Source organism: Dendrobates tinctorius, unplaced genomic scaffold, assembly GCF_039654945.1.
Source record: "Dendrobates tinctorius isolate UK_male_01 unplaced genomic scaffold, ASM3965494v1 ptg000069l, whole genome shotgun sequence".
In the NCBI taxonomy this organism is placed as follows: domain Eukaryota; kingdom Metazoa; phylum Chordata; class Amphibia; order Anura; family Dendrobatidae; genus Dendrobates; species Dendrobates tinctorius.
The window spans coordinates 25346442-25369165 of NW_027361737.1; positions in this window are offsets into that span (position 1 = coordinate 25346442).

The window sequence follows — 22724 nt, forward strand, 5'->3', positions numbered from 1 at the left end:
AAGTGCACCCGTCACTGTGTAATCTCACAGGGCAGGTAGGAAATAAACTTTAAAGTATTAAATCTGTAGTGGAAATAAAGAATCTTATTGATATAAGAGAACAAGCTATCTCCATACACAACCCAATCCACTATACAAAGCCTGATCTACTGCATCAATAATGCCACATAATACCACCATTCTTAGCAGGAAAAACTACAGTACTAATATTACCATTATTCAAAGCTTCTAAATAGACATAAGGGTATGTGCACACGATCGGTAATTGCTGCTGGTTGGACGCTGCGTACTTCTGCAGTGACAAACCCACAGCGTCCAGATGTTACAGCATAGTGGATGGGATTTCAAGAAAGGTCACGTCCACAAATGCATGCAGGGTCCGACATGCGGCGCATCATTCCAGACCCACAGCATGTCTATCTTGCAGAGACGCGAGTCTTCGCAAAAGAAATTTCACCAATAGAACGTATTGGACGCAGTGAATCCACACGGTTCAGTGAACACAGTCGGATTTACCCGAGTTCAATAGATGGCAGCACTTTGGACGCAGTGAACATGCGCAGCATCCAAAGTGCTGCTACTTCTGGATCGCATGCACCTGGCCTCAAAGGGGACTAATGAGGAGTTTGCAAAAATTCTGGAACCCAACTTAAGTTGCAGTAATTTTGCACAACATGGGAGTGGTGCACAAATATTGAGCCTTTGCATTCTCATTGCAGTCCCAGACACTACGGTTGTAGTGTGGTAGGAAAGGGCCATGGCTACACCCGCTCATCAAATTTGTGATAAGGTAAGCCACTTTAGTGGTGTAGTTAAAAGTACATAATCCAGTCCCCAACTGGAGTACATTCCTGCTAAGGCAGAAGTCAGTTAAGGAATGTCCCTGATCGTTCTTCAATGGCCAAGTTCATTAGGCTGGTGTCCACAACACCAGTCTTAAAGAATAGGCCCCATAGTGTATAGTATAAGTGTACAGGAAAATCCAGCTCACTGGTGACTTCCACAATTGAAGTCACACAATTTTACTTTTCATCCAATGCAGACTACCATGATCCCCAATATAGCAAGGTCCTTCATTCTGGCCCCCTAATTATGTTCACATTCTGTCCCCCAAGTAATAATGTGTGTCATATTATGCCCCTCAAATATTAATAGTGTTTAATATTCTGCCCCATACAGCAATAAGATCTTACTAGCTTGGCCTGTGCAAAATTTTCACGCATTGGTCGTCGGGGGCGCAAGCCATTTCAGAAAAAGCAAGCTGGTCAAATGTAAATGTATTTCATGAGCTGATGGACATAGACAGGTATTTATATATGTAGCTTGGTAATACAATAAATTGGTTTGATAAGTAGAGGCCAAAAAAGGTCTTCCGGTTGAGGTGCCACCTGCAGGTCATTGTGTCTTTCTGCAGGTTTATGAAAGTTAATGTTTAAACTGTATTTAGTAATAAAATCGTGAATGTGTGGTTTGTTTGGCTGTTTTCTGGATGAAGGGAGCAAGTTTACCTTTCAAATGGTGTATCGTGTGTGGGGCAAAGTAATCAGCGAAAAAGCAGTGAATGTTTACAGATGTGTTGGTAGTGTGCTTTGGGGTACTGTGGCGCCACTTGCAGTTAGTTTTTCCCTTACTACAGGTTTATGAAAATTAATGTTTAAACTGTATTTCGTGGGCAAATCGTGGATGTGTGGTTTGGCTATTTTCTCGCTGAAGGGGGCAAGTTTACCTTTCAAATGGTGTATCATGTGTGTGGGTGCAGTATGAATGGTGATACAAAGTAATTGAAAAACAGTGTTTAGAAATAATAGAGTAGATATTTGGGCCCAATATAGTAATACCTCATTCTCATTGTGATCACAATAATGACTCCCATTCTAACCCCCATGCAGTGGTGTAACAATCGCTGCTGCAGAGGTTGCGACTGGGTCCATGCAGGAGGGGGAGGGGGGGGTCCTGCCAATGCCAAGTTCACCTAGATGCAGGTCTTCAGACACATTCAGGTGAAGTGTATTGTGGCACAGAGACCTGCCGGCTCCCTGCGCTACTATACATGGTGCCAATCAAAGGCCACCAACAGACTTCTGCTTGCCAGTAACATCATGCTCTGCCTATGCGGCACACTGAAGTCAGCTGCCCGCTCCAGAAGATGCCATGTGTTGTGGGAGAGAAGGAATTTGAGTAGAATCATTTGTTTATTTTTAAAGTGTGATGAAGAACAGAATCGGCCCAGAATAAGGACAATATGTGATCTCGCCATCCTGGTGTATGTCTATTGGATCTTTGCAAATTGCCTGATCAGAGTAGAAGAGAATAAGAACTCTAGCGCCACCTATTGGAAGTAGCAATCCTAAGTCAATATCGACCCTGAGCCTTGTCACATCATCTAAAATGCTGCAAGGGCCCATACATCTGACCAACACGCAGGAGAGTGCCCAGTGGACTTTAGTTACATCTTAAGGTCTTCCATTCTGGTTCCAATATGATAGTTTCCCCTATTCTGGCACCAGTATAGTAATGTCCTAAATTACGGTACTCTTTATAGAGAAATTTAAAAAAAAATAAAATAAAAATTCCTTTCATCTGTCTCTGCTCCCACAATGAGCAGTTTCTTTTCTCCTCCATATTTTGGCATAGGCGGTGCAATGCAATGACGTCACTATGGGCCGGTGGTGTGTATAGGTATTGCAGCACAGAATTGCTCTTTGCTCTGCAACACTTTTCAAATAGATGTGTAGCCAACGATGCACATCCAGTTCACAATAGCTCTCCGCTCTGGGTCCAATCATGGTTGCAACCTCTGAAGCAGGGATCATTGTGTTGTTACTTAGGGGGTCCACCAGGTGATTCCATGGTACCCCAGTGTGCCGCTCCAAGAACTGATAATGGCTAAAGGCGTAGTCTGGCCCAAAATGTATTTTCTAAATATCTATTCTAATCACTTTTGTAAATTTACTTTATTACACAACACTTCTCATCTACCTAATCTTTAAATGTGTTTTTTACTGTACTTTGTGCCATATCTTTGAGGTAGAGTCTAAAGCACAACATCACAGGAAGCTGGGGCTGCACTCACTACCCCGCAGTGTCAGTTGCCCCTCCTGGAACAGGACATCATAGGGGACTGACGTTTCAGGAGCAGACAACGTCTAAGAGTGGACCCTCTAGGTCGTGGATCTGGCACGATCGGTGGGGTAATGCTGCGGCAAAAACTCAAACGACACCGATTCAAAAACCCACGACACAACACAGGGTTACCACCATAGCGAGGTGGCTTACATAAGCGCAGTAGCGAGAGAGGAACCATGGCCTGGGCAGAAACGGATTGTATAGATAGGAGCCGATTATCTACCGACGACATAGTTGAGGATCTGGACCTGGGAGTCGCGTTGCTGCGCGAGTTCCTGCTGGAGTCTGGACAACTGGGCAGCATTCCCAGGCTCAGGACTGTAAGGCAGATAAACAAGACTCCCTGGACTTAAACATAGTTCTAGTTTGGTTTTCCCGGAGAAACGCCATCTCCTTTTGGACAGAAACCGTAGTACCAGCGGGGTCCATGGCCTGATTATACTGCGACGTTTCAGGAGCAGACAACGTCTAAGAGTGGACCCTCTGGGTCACGGATCTGGAGCCCCTGGGCCGAGCACGCCAGGTGATGACCGACCCCTATACAGGGATCGTTAGGGGCAGGACCACAGAGGTCAGAACCACGACAGCCGGTACCAAGAGGGGCGGCTCACAGGAGGCACAGATGAGTGTATGGGAATTGGGTACCAGGAACACAAGGAGTGTACACGGAAGTGCGCAAACTACAGATAGTGTGAGACAGGTAGCCGTGAGCATGTATGGCGTATAGCGAGTAATACGTCCGGAGGTAAACAAAGCAGGACGCGTGCCAGGAGCACAATAGCGTACTGAATGGAGCAGCAGTCGTGCCAGGAGGTGTTACAGAGCACAGGGACAGAGAAAGGGACACAGACAGGATACTAGAGTGTGCGAAGAGGCACTACAGAGCATGAAGCAACGTAAAAGTTCAGAGCAAGTGCTAGGAGCACAATAGAATACCAGACAGAGCAGAGGACCTGAGAACAGCGCACGGCCTGACTGGGACTAAGCAGACCCAGCCAGGAAGCACAACAATAATCAGGCACCTCCCATAGGGGAGGATGGCCTGATATAGCACATGGCCAAGACAGGTTCCGGGTCAGATCCTAGCCAGAAAGCACATGACCACTACAGCTTCCGGGTCAGTTCCTCCATTACCAAAGAGGAGACTGACCCGGAGACAGCACTGACAGGAGCGCGCAAGCGTGACATGGAGGAGCCCCTAGGACGAGAGCTGCGCATGCGCACCCGACGGAGGGACCGCCGTACCGGAGGGAGTGACGTTGGGACCGAAGCCCCGCCTCCTGGTGAGCACGGCATGACAGGGACAATGCTGCAGTTACTAACTTCTTGCATTGCTGCCCCCTGTGAAGACATCCTGGGTGGTGAATGCTGTGGCAGATGTGAGTGCAGCACTGGCTCTGTGCTTCTGTCTCCGTTGCCATAGCTTCTGTGAAAGACGACATCAGGAGGTGGAGATAGAAGCAGTGAACACCCACACTGCCTCAACTTCTAGCCACAAACGAATAGTCAAGGGCTGGCACTGAAGTCATTCACTGCTCCTTGCTGATTATCCATTTGAGGGTGGTTCTAGAAGCTGTGGGATGGTGTTGGTGTCACTCACTGCTTCCATCTCACCCCACCCCTGACGAAGTCTTCTTTCACAAAAGCTATGGTGCCATAGATCGATGGAGAACCAGCGCTGCACTCATCTAGCCACAGCATCCATCACCCAGGAAGTCTTTAGAGGCGGGCGGTGATATAAGCCAGTGAGTAACTGCAGCACTGCACCCCGATTACAGTCTTTACCATAAGAGGCAATGGATGCTGCGGTGAGTTCAGCCTCAGCCTCTTGTGATGTCAGGTTTATACCCGTCAAACTATAAGTCACAGGAGGTACAGTTAAAAAAAAAAAAAAAAATCCATGACATTTTGCAATTACAAAGGTAGGGGAAAAAAAAAAAAAAAAAAAAAAAAAAGTGTAGGGTGTTGTGTAAAAGCAAAACACAAAAGTGGTTTGTGTGCAAGGATAGAATACGTTGTAGGTGCTGGACCACCCCCTTAATTCTTCAGGTACATTAATAACTAATTTCTCCTCACTGTGCTCTACACAAAATATGACCATCGCAAAGTCCTCTATGAACGTCACACCATCCCCATGATCACCATATTGCAGGCACTGATTAACTGACAGTTAGTCTATTGTCCTCCCTTATGAGCTATAGCTGTTACAATGTCCTCCTTATAAACGAAAATCACCAGTCCTTCCTCATGGAATCTACATTGGCAAGTTAGCAAATTTGTATTTTTGATGATTAACTGGCTTATTGAACAATTAAAGAGCCTTTGGTCAAGCCAAAAGGCTTATTAGCCTGATTATAAGAACATAAAAGGGAGTCTGACTTCAGTAGACTATTCATGTGTTCACATTCTTGGGCAACTTCTTGTTTAGAATTATGCAACTAAATGAAAAACAATTTTCCCTTCTCGGTTGCTTATTTTCATCTGTTTGAGGTGTTTGGTTTATTCTCACTCTGTGTAAAAAATTCCATTTCTAACATTTAAAAAAAAAAATTAGTGGTCAATGTAGCTTTGTTTTTTTCGTTCAATAACAGCCATAAACTCCATCCATGGAGTGCAGCAGTTCCTTAGAGGGGCGCTCCCATCAAAATGTTTAGAGCGTATTGCAGTCATTTGGCCCTTATTCCCATCTCATTCTTTTCTTTTCCATTCAGTCTATGACACCATGATTAGACTAGCTACATCACTACTCCTGCATTTATCACCCACTCCTGGTTGTAGCTTACAAACAATGGACGTGTGAACGTGGCCTAAAGGTACTGTCACACTTAGCGATGCACCAGCGATATGACGCGGTCAGGATCGCTGGTGCATCGCCAAGTGGTCGCTATTGAGCTGCCACACAGGCAGATCTCACCAGCGACATTGCAGGGCTCGGGGGTCGCTACTTACATGTCAGATGAGGCAATCCGGACGTCCTCCCGCCCGCGTCCACACGTCGCTCGTCGTCACAGCAGGAAGCTGACAACGAGAAACAGTCCAGGACGTTCTTGCACGATCAGTGATAACCAGCGGGGGGACGGTCGGAAGTATCAGACATAGCAATATCGCTATAACGTCACAAAACCAGTGACGTTGTAGCGATATCGCTTAGTGTGACATGCCCTTTACACTGCCTTAAATGTGTTTGGTTTGTGTGATTTTTAATCCCTTATTGACCACCTATTTATATAGCACTATTGATTCCATGGTGCTGTACATAGTACATCTTTTTACTGACGTGATATAAGAGACTAGCATCCCCCCGACCAGTGACAATCCAGCAGCTGTACTCCAAAGCTGGCAACTTGCTGCATCAGCCATGATCAGTGTTAGCCATCTAGATGCTGTAGTCATTGACAGCAGCATTTAAGGGGTTAAATGACTATAGTCGATGCTGACAGTATGTGGATGGGGCTCCTGCTTCAACCCCATTGGCACCATGAGACCTTGATTGTGTGGTCCTGATCTTTGCCATGGCAAAATAATGGCCATAAAGTCTGCCAGCTACAGTGGCCTGTTCAGAACTTAACATTTATGTGGTAAAAATAAAATTTCTTTATGTATGTATGTTATGCCACTTTGCATTAATTACTGAAAAGCACCTGAAGGGTTAATAAACTACTTGACAGCAATTTTGAATACATTGAGGGGCACCGTTTTTAAAGTGGTGTCACTTTTGGGGGGTTTAAGACTTAGGACCCTCAAAGTCACTGCAAAACTTAATAGGTCCCTAAAGAAAATAAAAACCGGATTACTTACCGGTAATACGCTTTTGTAGAGTCCACGACAGCACCCACAGAGAGGGGATCCACCCCTAGGAACAGAAAACCTACAGAGATAAGTAGGGCGGTCCCCCTCGCTCCCTCAGTTTGGATTACAGAGAACAGAGGAACCGCCATACATGTTTTAGTCCATCTGTTTAGAATATATATTATATATATATATATATATATATATATATATATATATATATATACATATATATATACATATATATATATATATATATATACATACATACATACATACACACACACACACGGCTGCCACTAGGAATTTTGGGGCCCCATACTGGCAAAATTTTTTGGGCCCCCTTGAGACTCCACCTAGGCTCCACCCCAGCCCCGCCCTCCACCCCTCAAACTGTCCACAGCCCTACCGCTCTCTTAGAAAAATTCCACTTCTCACCAATCACACGTTAACAGTTCCCATCTCCAGATCACACACATAGCCAGCAACTCTTGTTATGACCAAAAGATTTTTTAAATCTGCCACCACTAGGTACACTCTTTTGGCTGAGCCCTATTCTACTCTAACCTATTAAACATTTGCTAAAATATCCAATACAATTTAGGTATATTTTTTTATTTATTTTTCAATTTTTAAAATGACCAATAATATCACATCCAAAGGGACAAATACCACCACACCATATTACCACCACATGGTGACCAATAATACCACATACAGGGAACAAATACAGCCATACCATGTCCAGGCCACATATTACCACCAGTGACAGAGTAATAGCACATACAAGGGACAAATACCACCGCACCATGACCAGACCACATATTACCAGCACATGGTGACTGAATACTACAATACTGATCATTAATAAAAGAACATATTACTATCACCATAAGTGCCATTATACACAGGAGATCTGTACAGGTAATACAGTGATCACCAGTGACATTATACACAGGAACTCTGTATATAGTGTCATTGTACAGGTAATACAAACTCACCAGTGATGTCTCTAGGTGAAGTCCTTCATCTTTGCTTTTCATCTTTCATCCAGCACAGATCGCCATCACGTCTTCCAGCCAGGGCTTGTCTCTGGAGGAAATAACAGTTATCTAGAGCTCCACTTGCAGAACACATTACTTATTTTTTTTCCCAACTTCTACACTACACCAGATGAAGAAAAAAAAGTCGACATAGTGTCGCTCTGCACAGTAACATAACCTCCCCCCATTTAAAACAGTATCCTCAAAAAAATAAAATAAATACATCACTGCAGTAATAATATCCCTTAATTAGCCCCTATGGTAATATCATCCCCCATCCTGGCTCCAGCCATATTTTCTCTCATCCTGCCCTCATGAGTATCCATTCTGCCCCCACATGATCTCCAGATCCTGCCCCATCTGTCTACATCGTATCCATCCTGCCCCATGATCCTGCACCATGTGTCTCCCATCCTGTACCCTGTGTCTCACATTCTGCCCCCTCCTGTGTCTCACTGTCACATTCTGCCCCCTCCTGTGTCTGTCACATTCTGCCCCCGTGCCTCACATTCTGTCCCCTCCTGTGTTTCACTGTCACATTCTGCACCCTCCTGTGTCTCACTGTCACATTCTGCCCCCTCTTGTGTCTTACTGTCACACTATGCCCCCATGTCCATTCTGACCCAGTGTCTCACATTCTGCCCCCATGGGCATTCTGCCCCCTTCTGTGTCTCACTGTCACATTCTGCCCCTCCTGTGTCTCACTGTAACATTCTGCCCCATGTCTCACTGTCACATTCTGCCCCCTCCTGTGTCTCACTATCACATTCTGCCCCCATGTCTCACATTCTGCCCCCTCCTGTGTCTCACTGTCACATTCTGCCCCCTCCTGTGTCTGTCACATTCTGCCCCCGTGCCTCACATTCTGTCCCCTCCTGTGTTTCACTGTCACATTCTGCACCCTCCTGTGTCTCACTGTCACATTCTGCCCCCTCCTGTGTCTGTCACATTCTGCCCCCTCCTGTGTTTCACTGTCACATTCTGCACCCTCCTGTGTTTCACTGTCACATTCTGCCCCCTCTTGTGTCTCACTGTCACATTCTGCCCCCTCTTGTGTCTTACTGTCACACTATGCCCCCCATGTCCATTCTGACCCAGTGTCTCACATTCTGCCCCCATGGGCATTCTGCCCCCTTCTGTGTCTCACTGTCACATTCTGCCCCTCCTGTGTCTCACTGTAACATTCTGCCCCATGTCTCACTGTCACATTCTGCCCCCTCCTGTGTCTCACTATCACATTCTGCCCCCATGTCTCACATTCTGCCCCCTCCTGTGTCTCACTATCACATTCTGCCCCCATGTCTCACATTCTGCCCCCTCCTGTGTCTCACTATCACATTCTGCCCCCATGTCTCACATTCTGCCCCCTCCTGTGTCTCACTATCACATTCTGCCCCCATGTCTCACATTCTGCCCCCTCCTGTGTCTCACTATCACATTCTGCCCCCATGTCTCACATTCTGCCCCCTCCTGTGTCTCACTATCACATTCTGCCCCCATGTCTCACATTCTGCCCCCTCCTGTGTCTCACTATCACATTCTGCCCCCATGTCTCACATTCTGCCCCCTCCTGTGTCTCACTATCACATTCTGCCCCCATGTCTCACATTCTGCCCCCTCCTGTGTCTCACTATCACATTCTGCCCCCATGTCTCACATTCTGCCCCCTCCTGTGTCTCACTATCACATTCTGCCCCCATGTCTCACATTCTGCCCCCTCCTGTGTCTCACTATCACATTCTGCCCCCATGTCTCACATTCTGCCCCCTCCTGTGTCTCACTATCACATTCTGCCCCCATGTCTCACATTCTGCCCCCTCCTGTGTCTCACTATCACATTCTGCCCCCATGTCTCACATTCTGCCCCCTCCTGTGTCTCACTATCACATTCTGCCCCCATGTCTCACATTCTGCCCCCTCCTGTGTCTCACTATCACATTCTGCCCCCATGTCTCACATTCTGCCCCCTCCTGTGTCTCACTATCACATTCTGCCCCCATGTCTCACATTCTGCCCCCTCCTGTGTCTCACTATCACATTCTGCCCCCATGTCTCACATTCTGCCCCCTCCTGTGTCTCACTATCACATTCTGCCCCCATGTCTCACATTCTGCCCCCTCCTGTGTCTCACTATCACATTCTGCCCCCATGTCTCACATTCTGCCCCCTCCTGTGTCTCACTATCACATTCTGCCCCCATGTCTCACATTCTGCCCCCTCCTGTGTCTCACTATCACATTCTGCCCCCATGTCTCACATTCTGCCCCCTCCTGTGTCTCACTATCACATTCTGCCCCCATGTCTCACATTCTGCCCCCTCCTGTGTCTCACTATCACATTCTGCCCCCATGTCTCACATTCTGCCCCCTCCTGTGTCTCACTATCACATTCTGCCCCCATGTCTCACATTCTGCCCCCTCCTGTGTCTCACTATCACATTCTGCCCCCATGTCTCACATTCTGCCCCCTCCTGTGTCTCACTATCACATTCTGCCCCCATGTCTCACATTCTGCCCCCTCCTGTGTCTCACTATCACATTCTGCCCCCATGTCTCACATTCTGCCCCCTCCTGTGTCTCACTATCACATTCTGCCCCCATGTCTCACATTCTGCCCCCTCCTGTGTCTCACTATCACATTCTGCCCCCATGTCTCACATTCTGCCCCCTCCTGTGTCTCACTATCACATTCTGCCCCCATGTCTCACATTCTGCCCCCTCCTGTGTCTCACTATCACATTCTGCCCCCATGTCTCACATTCTGCCCCCTCCTGTGTCTCACTATCACATTCTGCCCCCATGTCTCACATTCTGCCCCCTCCTGTGTCTCACTATCACATTCTGCCCCCATGTCTCACATTCTGCCCCCTCCTGTGTCTCACTATCACATTCTGCCCCCATGTCTCACATTCTGCCCCCTCCTGTGTCTCACTATCACATTCTGCCCCCATGTCTCACATTCTGCCCCCTCCTGTGTCTCACTATCACATTCTGCCCCCTCCTGTGTTTCAATGTCCCATTCTGCTCCCCCTGTGTCTTACTGTCACATTCTGCCCCCATGTCTGCATTCTGCCCTCACGTTCTGCATTCTGCCCTCACGTTCTGCATTCTGCCCCCATGTCCCACTGTCACATTCAGCCCCCTCCTGTGTCTCACTGTCATATTCTGCCTGCCCCCATGTCTTGCATTCTGCCCCCATGTCTCCACATTTGCCCCTGTGTGTCTCCAATCCTGCCCCCTGTCTCCACATTTGCCCCTGTGTGACTCTAATCCTGCCCCCTGTCTCCACATTTGCCCCTGTGTGACTCTAATCCTGCCCCCTGTCTCCACATTTGCCCCTGTGTGACTCTAATCCTGCCCCCTGTCTCCACATTTGCCCCTGTGTTACTCTAATCCTGCCCCCTGTCTCCACATTTGCCCCTGTGTGACTACAATCCTGCCCGCTGTCTCCATATTCGACCCTGTGTGTCTGCAATCCTGCCCCGTCTCCATAATTGCCCCTGTGTGACTCCAATCCTTGCCCGTCTCCATATTTGCCCGTGTCTCCAATCCTGCCCCCATATTTGCCCCTGTGTGACTACAATCCTGCCCGCTGTCTCCATATTTACCCCTGTGTCTCCATATTTGCCCCTGTGTGACTCCAATCCTGCCCCGTCTCCATATTTGCCCCTGTGTCTCCATTCTGCCAGGGATACATATTGCCCCTTTCAAAAATAAAAACTTTCTTCTTACCTGACCTCGCTCCTGCGCTGAAGATGGAGCTGCTGCTGTGTGAGCTGAAAGGACCTGTGGTGACGTCATCGTCATGTGATCAGGGGGCAGATCTGATCAATGCTGAAGGCCTGTGATAATGATGACGTCACCACAGGTCCTTCAGCTCTTCTCTATCTTTCGGATGTCGGGCGCTGTGGCGGCTCTGCTGATGTGTGCGCTGCAGGCCCGATCGCAGCGCACACTTGGAGCCTGCCCGGCGCCCCTATGACGCACAGCACTTGGGGCCTGATGACTGGCAGCACAGGAGCGGGGCCCCTGATCTGCGCGCCCCCTTCTGTACTGATGTTCATCGGGCCCCATACAGCAGTAAGGGCTGTCATGCCCTGATGGCGGCCCTGCACACACATACAGTACACACTTCTATGCTTGCTAAAATCTACAGATTAATTTTTAGTTCTAACCACCACCAAGAAGAACCACTTGTGAAATCTTACAGGCAGGAAGTGAGCAGGTGCTGTCGTGGATGCTACAAAAGAGTATTACAGGGAAGTAATCTGGTTTTTCCCCTCTTTGCCACAACAGCACCCACTGAGAAATTTTCAGAGATCATCACCTGGGAGGGCACACTGTGTTAAGGACCGATCTACCAAAAAGTCAAATCATCTGTAGAGGACAAATCTAGTTTATAGTAACTATAGAAGGTAGATGGAGAAGACCAGGTTGCAGCCTTACATATTTGCGCAATTGGGACGTTCGCCCTCTCGGCCCAGGAGGATGATATGGCTCTGGTAGAGTGCACCTTAATACCCTGTGGAGGGTCTTTTGCTGAGTAAGCCATTGTGATCACATCTCTGATCCACCTGGACAGCATGCCTCTTGTAACTCTAGCTCCTTTGTTTCCCTGGAAGGAGACAAAAAGACCTACTCTGCCTCATCTAGGTAGGCTAGCACTGTTCTCCTTATGTCCAAGGTGTGATATTTAACCTCCTCTTGTGTTGTTGGGTTCTCATAGAAGGAGGGTAGGCAGATCTCTTGAGACCTATGAAACTTAGTAGCCCGTTTGGACCTGTCTTATCTTCCCATTCTCAATACTAGTCTGTCCTGGGTTACTGACAGTTCCTGTCAGTAACCCAGGACAGACTAGTATTGAGAATGGACCTGTCTTATCTACCGAATGCTCCAACCACTGACCTTATCTACCGATAGGGCGTGGAGATCGTGGAGATCGCTTACTCTTCTTGCCGATACTAAGGCTACTAGCAGGACAGTTTTTAATGAAAGGCATTTCATTGATGCTGAATTCATTGGCTCAAAGAGGGCCTGCATGAAGGCATCCAAGACGAGGCTAAGGTCCCATGTTGGTAACTGAGGAATGTGGACTGGATCTGACAAGCTGAAACGAACCAGGTCACCCACTTATTACTTGCCACATTGTGGTTAAACAAGGCTCCTAGAGCCGACACATGCACCTTTAGAGTATTCACTGAGCGCCTCAATTCTCAGCCTCTCTGAAGGAATTCTAGAATGGCTGTAATGGGTGCTTCACTGGACAATCCTGCTGGGTGAAAGGCCAGGAATTTCCTCCACACCTTAGCGTAGATCCTTGTTGTGGATTCCTTCCTACTTTGTAGAAGGGTGTTAATCAAGTTGTTTGAGAAGCCTCTCTGCTTCAATAGCTCCCTTTCAAATTCCAGGCCGCTAGGCGCAGGGCTTTGACCTGTGAATGGTAACAGGGTCCCTGCGAGAGAAGGTCCTGATGTAGCGGCAGAATCCATGGGTCGGTTATTGACATGGCTCTCAGCCATGAGAACCACGGCCTCTTGGGCCAAAATGGGGCTATCAAGATGACCCTCACCTTCTCCTGCCTTATCTTCCTGACCACTGTTGGTAACAGAACCATTGGAGGGAAGGCATAGGCTTGCCTGAATGTCCAGGATGCTTGGAGGGCATCTAGTATGTCTGGGTTGTCTGCTCTGTAGAGAGAAGTGAACCTCTACGCGCCTGTTGGCTCTGGTCGCAAACAGGTCTCTCCGGTCTGCCCCCATCTTGCCGCTATCATCTCGAAGATGTGCCGGCTTAGGACCCACTCGCCCTGATATAAGGTTTGGCAGCTGAGGTAGTCTGCCCGAGAATTGTCCACTCCTCTTATATGGAGTGCAGATGCACCTTGGCCATCTCTAAGATTTTTTCCGAGATAGACATCAATGGTCCTGATCGTGTGCCTCCTTGCCGGTTTATGTATGCCACTGCCGTGGTATTGTCTGATTGGATCCTCACGTGGGTTCCTCTTAGCTGCGGGAAGAATTCAGATATAGCATAATAAATTTCTGTTAGCTCCTTTATATTAGAGGAGCTTTCTGTTTCATGCTCCAACCACTGACCTTGCACCATCTCCTCCTCTAGATGGTCCCCCCACCCTAAGGGGCTAGCGTCCGTGGTAACTACCCTAGAGGGAGTAACCCACCATTGAACCCCCTTTGACAAATTATTAAGGTCTAAACACCAATCTAGGGAGTTAATTAGTTCAGGCGATAGGGACATCCTTCCCTCCAACTGTCCTCTCAGTCTGTCTCCTGCAAAATAGCCCACTGCAATCTTCTGGAGTGGAATTGGGCCCATTGCACTGCATGATATTAGGGACCCAAACAACGACACTGTCTTAATGATAGTGGGTTTCTCAGTAATTCTCTGTATTTTATTAACTATGGCCTGTGCCTTAGTGTCTAGTAAAAAGCATTTCTGACTTACGGAGTCTACTTGGAGGCCCAGGAACGTCTGACAGGTTACCGGTTGCAGCCTGGACTTCCTCCAGTTGATCAGCCAGCCTAGTGTCTGTAGGGATGACAATGTCAACTATTCTTTGACATTGGGAGACCGAATTTCCTACTATGAGTAGGTCGTCCAAGTAGGGGACCACTAGGGTGTCATTCAGCCTCATATGACATCACCTCCAGCATAAATTTGGTAAACACTCGAGGAGCCATAGACAGCCCGAACGGCAGCACCATAAATTGGAAATGTTGATTCCGACCTCTGAACCAGACTGCTACCCGCAGGAACTTCTGGTGCCCTCGGTGTATGGGGAGATGGTAATAGGCATCTTTTAGGTCCAAGACTGCCATATAGCACCTGGGGATCAAAAGTTTTATTGCTGAACATATTGTCTCCATTTTAAACTGTCTCAGCCTCAAGAATGTATTAAGCTTTTTTAAATTTATCATCATCCTAAAGGACCCATCTGGTTTAGGGATTAAAAAAACAGGGGAGAATAGAAGCCCATTCCTTTTTCGTCCTCTGGGACGTTTATCAGAACACTCTTGGCTAACAGCGCTGTAGTCTCCATCTCCAATGCTTCCTGCTGCGTTTGAGACTTCATAGAAGTCAATAGGAAGGAGTTCGGTGGGTGCCGAACAAAATCTAGTTCTAGGCCTGATGAAACGATATTAATGGCCCTGGGGTTGGATGTAATTTTCTCCCATTGGCGGCTGAATTTTAACAGCCTGCCACCTACCGGTGAACTGGTGCCATCGGAATCTGTTCCCTGGTCTGAAGGGATGCTTCCCAAATAGGTTTCCTCTCTGGTTGGGATCCTTACTGCCCCAGCGTACCTGAGGTTTGAAATCCTTCTTTTTCCCCCCATACGGAGGCTTTCTGAAGGATCTCCTGTTGGAGAATATATGGGTTGGGGAAACCTTTCTTCCTCTCACCCGCCTTTGTTAGGATCTCGTCCAGCTCCGTGCCAAATAGGTACTTACCCTGGCAGGGTATAGCACAAAGCTTAGTCTTTGTGCATCTCCTCTCCATCCTTTAAACCATAAGGACTGCCGGCCTGAATTGGTTAGCCCTGCTGCTCTAGCAGATAATCGGAGAGAGTCCACTAAGGAGTCGGACAGGAAGGCCACTGCCCCTTTAATCAGGGGAATGGAGCTCATCTCTAGATGCTCCGCTTTTAATCTTTCCTTCTAGGTCATCCAACCATATCAACATCGACCTTGCTGTGTATGTGGCTGCTATTGCTGGCTTAACAGCTGCCGTGCACGCCTCCCAAGATTGTTTAAGGACGGTATCTGTCTTACCATCCAAAGAATCAGCCAGTGTCCCTGAATCCTCCACCAGCAGGGATGATCTGCGAGAATTGGAGGCCACTGCTGCGTCTACTTTGGGGGCTCTCGACCAAGATGCCAACTCTTCGTCATCAAACGGATATTTACGTTTTGACGTTAAGGGGAGGAAGGTTCTCTGACCCTGTTTCTCCCACTCCTTCCTCACCAGCTCCTTTATAGCTGGAACTACTGGGAAGGCCAGGATCTTTTTCCAGGAAATGCCCCAGAGCAGACCCCAAAGGAATAGATAGCCCCCACACATGTAATGATGGTGAAACAAGATGAAGGCACAAACAGGCAGGAAAATAGGCTGAGCAAATGGGGCCCAAACTAGACAGGAAAGGAAAGACTGTCTGCAACCTGAAAAAAAAAAAAAAAAAAAACCCACTACAAAAATCATGTCCAACACTTCTGATAGCAAAATTAACCCTGAAGTCACTAGACTTCTCCCACTATGTCAGCACTCTGAAATATTCTGAGACAGAGCAAAAAGACTGAACTAGTAAGGGACAAAAAGCCAGTTGGCAAAATACTGATAAATAAGAGTGGAAATTCATCACAGCCCCCAGCCGGGGCTGGCTGACCACACAAAAAAAAAAAAAACTGACTAGACCAACAAAATCAAGTGTGAACATTAGCAGAAAAACTTAGCTTTAGATGACTGGAACAGAGCTGAAACCAAGAGCTCACAAGCCAGAAGGAATCACCAGCACCTGAATAGGGCGTCGGCTGTCTTAAATCAAATCTGAGAATCATGAGGTCCAATTAGTCATCCTCATGTGGCAGATCTCTACCGATCAAATCAGTCTCACTACCTCCTGTTACCACCAGAGGGAGTCTGAAAAGGGAACTCAACTGGTGAATCAGAGAATGAACTTGCAACAGGGCTGAGAACATAAGGCACACTCACTATTTTTCCACCTTCTCCGTTCTTTTGGCCTAAAAGGGGTATGGACCAGAAAAACGCCATCAGTTGTAAGTGACTAAAAACACTCACCCGTGAATCTCGTCAGCAAACTACCGGCTGCAGGGTCTACGACTCAGGCTGAGGCGTGGGACGATTTTTTCTCTTTCCGTTTCTTTTCCAAGGCTTCATTCTGCCTAGAATGCCCGCTGGACTCTCTTCTGGAGCTGCTGCTCCTTCTCATAGTACCGCTCATTCTGCCACCATGTGGGGATTCCCCTGGCTGAACGGGAGCGAAACTGGGTTGTTTATGGACGACATGGCCGTGCACCTCTGTATCATCGCTGGCGTTTCTTATGCAGCTTCCTGGCTCCGCCCCCTCCTTTTTTCATCTCTACCTTTTTTTTCTTCCAAACCCAGCAGCCCCCCCCCCCCCCCCGATTTTCCTGTACTGCGCATGTGCGGCCGCCTGCTCCTGCGATACCACTGTTTCCCTGCCTCCTCTGACCCCGGAAGCTGTTGCTGAACTTTCAGGTCACCTCTGGCTGCGAGCGCCAGCGACTTGCCTTCTCCCACTCCCGCTCTGCACGTCGCTACCTCCTGCTCACCAGGCCATATGTTGCCGCCAGGTATGACGCCCTCTTAGCGCTGCTGGCACCCTCACTGCGAGCTCAGGATCCACTACTTCCCCCCCGACCTCGCTGTCTCAGGGGGGGGGGGGCGCGCGGGGCTACCTTCCCCGGTGCTGCGCTCACGTAATGCGTCTGTCCCGCTCCAGAGGGTGTGTGTGTGTGTGTGTGTGTGTGTGTGTGTGTGTGTGTGTGTTTAGCCTGCCCCATAAAACGGTGAGCCTTGGCACTCATTACTGTAGACTCACCTGCATTACCAGCCATAGGGGGAACCTCCTCTCCGCCCAACGCTGCTTCCAGTCCTGGGGCCCCTGTTGCTCATATTATGCATGCGGGCAGCTACCAGACCAGGCATCCTCTTCTGCAAGTTCCCTTCCAGGAACAGGAAACCAAACTAAGGGAGCGAGGAGGACCGCCCCATTTATCTCTCTGTAGGTTTCCTGTTCCTAGGGGCAGATCCCCTCTCTCAGTGGGTGCTGTCATGGCAAAGAGGAAAAAAAAAAAGTAAAATAAAAGATGAAGGCTACATTTTTTAAGCCTAAAAGCTATAAAAAAAAAACAAAAAAAAAAAACCATTTTACAGATGGTGCTGACGCAAAGAACACATGACGGAAAAGTGCTTTCAGGTTTTTGTGTTGTATGACTGTCTGGATTAAAGGAATGATCAAAGTTCAAAGATTGCTAGTTTTTTTAATTTTTGTAAAAAGGTCTTTTTTTATAAATGCAGAAAACAAAGTTACCATTATCATAAAGTATAATGTGCCACAAAAACAAAACAAGACCACACAATCTCAGAATCACTTTAACATGTTGAAGTGTTTCATAGTTGTTACCACATAAATTGACACTGGTCACATTCAAAAGATATGGCCTGGTCACTAAGGGGTTCAGTTGTACGACTTGCATGGGAACAGTCACTGCAGATATCTAATATATACATCCAAATGCTAGGCCCATTTTCCTCTGGGCGAATTGCAAGATTCCTGATAGTTAATGAGTAATCTAATATCCACCCAACTACAACATGACTGCAAGATAAAAGTAATGACTATGTGAGGAACCTTTGGATCGTGTATTCTCTACTCATACATCTATACAAAGCCTTCCTATCGGGGACAATAGCTATAGACGCTGTCACATACAATAGGTTATACAAAATAATTATTCTCAGACCAGTGAACTTGCTTTAAAATATTAAAAAAGTGGTTGGATTTTTTTTAGCCCATTGCTATTAAAACACTCCTCCCTTTGAACTGATGGGGAGGGCTAAATTAACCCTTCACGGTTGACCAAGTGACTTCCAAATTAATCCACAAGATGTTGCTAGCAACTGAGAATGACCAGACGGAGACATGTGCCACTGTATGGGAGGATCAAGGCAGATCACTAACCCCGTTTATTAGGTCACCTTTTTTATAGTATTTTGCTTAATTATGCAAAGTACTCAGCTACAAAAGCATCGTCGTGACATTTACTTTATAAGCCAATAGTGTTGCAAGAAAATCAGAATATGTCCCCAGCTACGTGACGTATAGAATAATAGCACATTCATCAGGGTCTCTTATCTTATATCTTGTCCGGACTGGGACAGTCTGGTTTCCTAACAACCGTGAACTTTCCCCTAGTTAAAGCCCCCGTTACACACTGCGATATCGCTAGCAATATCGCTGTAAAGTCACCGATTTTGTGACGTAGCAGCGATATCGCTACATGTGATACTTACCTACGACCCGCTCCCCCGCTGGTTGTCACGTGAGAAGGTCCTGGACCGTTTCTCATCGTCAGCTTCCTGTGGCGCCGACGAGCGACCCGTGGAGCCGAGCGGGAGGACGTCAGGATCGTCTGACAGGTAAGTAGCGACCCCAGCGATGTCGCTGGCAAGATCTGCCTGTGTGGCAGCTCACTAGCGACCACTTAGCGATGCACCAGCGATCCATATTGTTGTCGGGATCGCTGGTGCATCACGTCGTGTAACGGTACCCTAAGTTACAAAATTTTTATGGTAAACAAAATGGTGTCACAAGCACAAAAATGGAGTCTTTGAGAACAAGATGTCCCGTACTTCACAGAACTGGTGTCATAAAATGCTCATTTTCATATTAGGATCATACAGCCATTCTAAGTTTTCTGCACAAGTACACCAACCTCATCAGGTCTAGCACATCTATATAACATACTCAGTTTGTATTGTGAAGTCTGGTGACTGATGCTCTTCAGCGTTACTGAAGCTTGTGCCAGCAGTTTGGTTTCTGGAAGCAGAGTGGTTTTGTAACAAACTAGTAGCCAGTTACAGTGATATATTAAATTGTGTTTTCCCACAAACTAACATCTTGTTGGATTTGCCTGAGATTTTCAGAACTGTAAGGCTGGTTTTACCGTATTTTTGCAGGCCGATTTTGCAGCCCCAATTGCTTTCTATGGGGCCACAGAATCAGCCCACAGAAATTCAATGGTGCGCCGTACGGCCGTATATATGGCCATGAAAAAATATCGAGCATGTTCAATATTTTTCACAGCGTATGCACCACCCAAACCTAAGTCTCACCACTCTCCATCCTCAGACACAGTGTGCGTTAATGGACCTTAAATAGGATCATGGATATGACGTCACTGAGCCACAGCGGCAACCTGCAAAACCCAACATGGAGCACAACAGAGAGCAGCGGACTGATGTGAAGGAAGCGGAGCCAGTATATATAGGGCAGATCTCCTGGCTTCCTGGGATCCAGAGTGCGTCCATTAAGGAGACCCTGCTGTCTGTGCATTTACATTGCTCCTCTTGCCTCAAACAGTAGCTACATCAGGGGCGGACAGACCATTGGTGCAACCAGGGCAGCTGTACAGGGGCCCAAGAGATAATGGGGCCCCATTCCACTGCCAAAAATCAAATTTCCCCTCCCCAATCCCCCTCCGCTCCCCCATCCATGTGCCCCAGTGCCTATTTCCCCTGCAGTACTGATGCCACCATCAGAGGGGGGACATGTTATGGCTTCAGCCAATCACTGCTTGCAGTGGTGACCGCTACGGCTGATCATTGGCAGCAGCGGTCACATCATCGCTGTAACAGGGAACCAGGCAGAATTGGACAGAATCAGTGGGGATTTTTTTTTAACCCATTTTATATAACATTTTTACTTGCTAGGCAACCCGCTAATTCTATGGTGGGGAGCTGTGCGCTGGCACTGTATATGGGGCATGTGTGACACTGTATATGGGGCGAGGCACTGTATATGGGGCATGGTGACACTGTATATGGGGCGAGGCACTGTATATGGGGCATGGTGACACTGTATATGGGGTATGTGTGACACTGTATTTGGGGCATGTGTGGCACTGTATATGGGGCATGGTGACACTGTATATGGGGCGAGGCACTGTATATGGGGCATGTGTGGCACTGTATATGGGGCATGGTGACACTGTATATGGGGCGAGGCACTGTATATGGGGCATGGTGACACTGTATATGGGGTATGTGTGACACTGTATTTGGGGCATGTGTGGCACTGTATATGGGGCATGGTGACACTGTATATGGGGCGAGGCACTGTATATGGGGCATGGTGACACTGTATATGGGGTATGTGTGACACTGTATATGGGGCATGTGTGACACTATATGGAGCGAGGCACTGTATATGGGGCATGTGTGGCACTGTATATGGGGCATGTGTGGCACTGTATATGGGGCATGTGTGGCACTGTATATGGGGCGAGGCACTGTATATGGGCATGTGTGGCACTGTATATGGGCATGTGTGGCACTGTATATGGGGCATGTGTGGCACTGTATATGGGGCGAGGCACTGTATATGGGGCATGTGTGGCACTGTATATGGGGCATGTGTGGCACTGTATATGGGGCATGTGTGGCACTGTATATGGGGCGAGGCACTGTATATGGGGCATGTGTGGCACTATATGGGGCATGTGTGGCACTGTATATGGGGAATGTGTGGCACTGTATATGGGGCATGGTGACACTGTATATGGGGTATGTGTGACACTGTATATGGGGCGAGGCACTGTATATGGGGCATGTGTGGCACTGTATATGGGGCATGTGTGGCACTGTATATGGGGCATGTGTGACACTGTATATGGGGCATGGTGACACTGTATATGGGGTATGTGTGACACTGTATATGGGGCATGTGTGACACTATATGGAGCGAGGCACTGTATATGGGGCATGTGTGGCACTGTATATGGGGCATGTGTGGCACTGTATATGGGGCATGTGTGGCACTGTATATGGGGCGAGGCACTGTATATGGGCATGTGTGGCACTGTATATGGGCATGTGTGGCACTGTATATGGGGCATGTGTGGCACTGTATATGGGGCGAGGCACTGTATATGGGGCATGTGTGGCACTGTATATGGGGCATGTGTGGCACTGTATATGGGGCATGTGTGGCACTGTATATGGGGCATGGTGACTCTGTATATGGGGTATGTGTGACACTGTATATGGGGCATGTGTGACACTATATGGAGCGAGGCACTGTATATGGGGCATGTGTGGCACTGTATATGGGGCGAGGCACTGTATATGGGGCATGGTGACACTGTATATGGGGCGAGGCACTGTATATGGGGCATGTGTGGCACTGTATATGGGGCATGTGTGACACTGTATATGGAGCGAGGCACTGTATATGGGGCATGGTGACACTGTATATGGGGCGAGGCACTGTATATGGGGCATGTGTGACACTGTATATGGGGTGAGGCACTGTATATGGGGCATAGTGACACTGTATATGGGGTGAGGCACTGTATATGGGGCATGTGTGACACTGTATATGGGGCGAGGCACTGTATATGGGGCATGTGTGACACTGTATATGGGGTGAGGCACTGTATATGGGGCATGGTGACACTGTATATGGGGCGAGACACTGTATATGGGGCATGGTGACACTGTATATGGGGCGAGGCACTGTATATGGGGCATGTGTGACACTGTATATGGGGCATGTGTGACACTGTATATGGGGCATGGTGACACTGTATATGGGGCGAGGCACTGTATATGGGGCATGTGTGACGCTGTATATGGGGCATGTGCGACACTGTATATGGGGCATGTGTGACACTGTATATGGGGCATGGTGACACTGTATATGGGGCGAGGCACTGTATATGGGGCATGTGTGGCACTGTATATGGGGCATGTGTGACACTGTATATGGGGTATGTGTGACACTGTATATGGGGCATGTGTGACACTGTATATGGGGCATGTGTGACACTGTATATGGGGTATGTGTGACACTGTATATGGGGCATGTGTGACACTGTATATGGGGCGAGGCACTGTATATGGGGCATGTGTGGCACTGTATATGGGGCATGTGTGGCACTGTATATGGGGCGAGGCACTGTATATGGGGCATGGTGACACTGTATAT